This window comes from Anoplophora glabripennis, unplaced genomic scaffold, assembly GCF_000390285.2.
Source record: "Anoplophora glabripennis isolate ALB-LARVAE unplaced genomic scaffold, Agla_2.0 scaffold619, whole genome shotgun sequence".
In the NCBI taxonomy this organism is placed as follows: Eukaryota; Metazoa; Arthropoda; class Insecta; order Coleoptera; family Cerambycidae; genus Anoplophora; species Anoplophora glabripennis.
The window spans coordinates 86,517-90,261 of NW_019416731.1; positions in this window are offsets into that span (position 1 = coordinate 86,517).

The following is a 3,745-nucleotide window of genomic DNA, read 5'->3' on the forward strand; positions in this document are numbered from 1 at the left end:
AGTTATTTGCGCCTAAACACGTTCTGTTTTTAGCCCAAAAAATGCATGTTTTTGAGTCATTTTTCGCGAATATCTCAAAAACTACAAGTTTTATCAAAGAAATGATCATAAGCAAAAATGAAGGTAATTAAATAGCAAAGAGATTGTTTTTTTGTCTTTGTAGATGGTATAGAACCCGAGTTATGACTCCCAGAAGTTGAAGTCAATTTCGAAGATAGCTATAATCGCGTAGCGCAAAAATTAAAGGTTTTTCGAGGAAAACTTATATAACACCTATTAAAGTTCTTGAAAAGGCCTTTAAATTGGGTGGTGGTATAAGTCGTTAGCATGAAAACTAATGAAGTTACAATGAAAATAAAATGATTATTATCTTGATTTTTGAGAAAAAAAATCGGTATTAAAATTAATGACTTGACGAAAAAAAAAATTAAACGTATTCCTTCTGCAATTTACTTTATTTATGTATTAACAGCAGATTATGGAAATTTGAATGATTTTAGAAGCCTAAATTTAAAAAAAAATTTCACTTTTGAATAAAATTTTTCAATTTTTTAAAAAATCTACTTTTTTCAAAACATTTCAAAAACTAACAAAGTTATAACAAAAATGATAGAATAGAAATTGCAGGTTTTTTCTTACTGAACAATGTTTTCTTTTAAATTTTTGTAGGACAAAATTTGACTGAGTTATGACCATTAGAAGATCAAAACTAAGCTCCAAGACTGCCTTTCCTGAGCCCTTTTAGCTTACAAATCTAAAAAACGAAGGGCTCAAAAAACTGCAAATCACAGAACTTAAAGTGCTTTAAATCCCCTACAAAATGTTTTCTTTTTGAGAAAATTATTAACTTTAAAATTATAAAAGTTATGGTAAAAAAATTAATCGCATTTTTTCACTTATAATAGCACCAGAGCTTCAATTATTACTGGAAATTTTTTCAAGCACACGAATATTTTGAAAATTTTCTAAAAAATATTCGTGTGCAAGAAAAAATTTCCAGTTTTTAATTGAAGCTAGAGTGGTATTCGGTAAGAAAATTTCACATAGTTAGTTGTATTTTATTTAACCTAATGTTATATGTATGTAAGCTACTTTGATTATATATACTGCTTCAAGTTTTTTTGCAATAAAATATATTTTTACCAACTTTAGTTAAGCAAAATAATAAAAAATAAGTCGATAGTAGATCAATCCCTCAGTTTTCCACATACTCATTTTACTAAAGTTGGTAGAAATATATTTTCTTACAAAGAACCTTAAGCACTATGTAATATCAATAAAATTCATATGTATATATTATTAAGAAGGCCATGGAATCCATGTCAAACAAGGTAATCGTGACTTTTGACGTTATTTGACCATTTTCTTTAAAATCGTTGTGTTGTACAATTGAAAAATGGAGCGGTTTGAGAAATACGTTTTATGCAAGTTTTGCAAAAAAGTTAGTGAAATTAAAATGTATCATCGGAACCTAAAATTTTTAATGTATTTATTACAAGAATGCGGGCCAGAAATTTATTCGCCAAACTTGTTTGGGATTATTAAAAATCATTTGCTTCTTGTGTGTAAGAAATATGGAGCTCTTCGTGGATCACAGCAGAATAAGATTGTTTCAAAGTACTACATTTATTTTTTGAAACATAGACATTTTATAAATTTTAGTGAATGTGTGCTTGTTTATTCCCCATTAAGAAAAGAAGACGTGGCTGAGGAATTTCAGCAACATTTGGACGCTTTAATTAAAACTACTAAAAGTACATACTTGGTAAATAATTATTTATAAATGATTTGTACTTATTAAATTATGATAGAATAAATTTGAAGTTAAATATAAATGTCATTTTATTTATAAATGTCAAAAAATTTCCAGTGTAATTTCATGCTCCTTACCCCAAGGAAGAGAAAAATTTCCGGAAATTTTCTTAGTTGCTATAGTAACGCTACAAAATACAGGCCTTTAATTGGCTGAAAAATACTATTGTGAAATTTTCGGTAAAATTTTCGGAGCGGGTAAATCACCATCATCTTTGTGTATTTTGGAGCACTTGTGAACTGATTTGAGTAAGTATTTTAATAATATACATACACACACGTATCCGAGTTCACATATATATGTATGTGTACATTCGGAAATTGATATTTTATTTGATATTAATTTAATAAAAAAATATTATGAATAAATTCAATAAAATTAAAAAAAATTGATTATATCATCATACTCAATATATCATAGATCATTTAAAAAACAGTTTATAATTCAACATATGCATACCATATACATTTGGCAGAAAAATGTTGTTTGTACACAGCTGACTTACCACAATAATATGAGAAAACATTTTTGGAACCCCTGATATCACTGACGGTGTGTACATAATACTTATGCATGACTGGGTTTTAATCGCACTCGATTGATTCGATCTTCAATCTCGTGCTTTAATTACATAATTAATTACATCTTTCTAGCACGGGACAATTGTTCCAGAAATTTTCACAATTTTAATAATTATTACAGTTCCCTCGGTTTTGATTATCGAAATTAATGAATTCCTCTGTTAAAAAATTCCCTCCAAGTATGTAAACACCATATATATTCCACATTCCACTTCATTTCGTACTTAATAAAATAAAAATATGCGCGGAATTCCATTTATAGCAGAACTTGCGTCCTTTCGCTAAGGGTTTGATAGGGGAGTAAAATTTTAGAACTTCCACCTCGGAGGTCTGTATATCTAGGTAGAACCCCTCGGAATCTTCAATTTTATTACATTCCATAAATATTTTATTCATAAATAGAGCCCGGCGTTCAACGACTCGATAAAAAAGTGATGTACGGTCTCTTTACATTGTGAATAGCCAACTGCAGAGAGATTAAAGACGATTGTTCCGTTAAAAAAAAACAGTATTAATTGCCATTTACTACAATTGAATTGCTCTTCGCTGTCAAAATTGGAATTCTAATATTTGACAGCTTTAAATTTTGTAAAGGACATTTGGTATTTTGATTTTTGTTCTTCCTTACGTTATTTTCTAATATACTGGGTGTTCCGTACGTAATGGTACATGGAGGGAGTCAAAATCAAAATTTTGTTTTCATTATTTTTAAATTTTGGGAATCGGATGTTCTTTGATCTGATCATTAATTATTAGAAGGCGCCTTTAAAACGTCTTACTCTACTTTTTTCATTTAATGTGTTTGCCAAAAACATAGACATATATATTTTTAAAAAAATTATTCTTCTCAAAATATAAGATTTCAGTAGATATCCTTTGAATAACACTGCAGACTTCTATTGGTAGAAAATAGAGAAAAATTTCAAAATATCGCATACTTTTCTTTTTACGTTCGTAAAAATAAGATTAAAATCAAATCGGGTAAAAATAAATTAAATATTTCATTGTCGGATAGAGTATTTCAAATAATTATTTACACCATAAAGGAGGTAAATACGTACTATTTACCAGTCGAGGACGATTTTGCGCCCGAGCGGAGCGAGAGCTCTAGAGGCCGAGACTGGTAAATATTATATTTAACTGCTGCGTAGTGTATAACATTTTATAAGCTCCTACCGTATTTTATGGTTCGTGAAATAAAGATTAGGTTTTATTTTTTGACATTTCTTAATTTCATTTTGACATTATTTAGATGTTACAACCAACCAGTCAACAAGAATACCCATTCTATGATTCCTAATAAGATTGCACAGTTTTTGAAACTAGAACATCCTGAAACATATATAGGCCA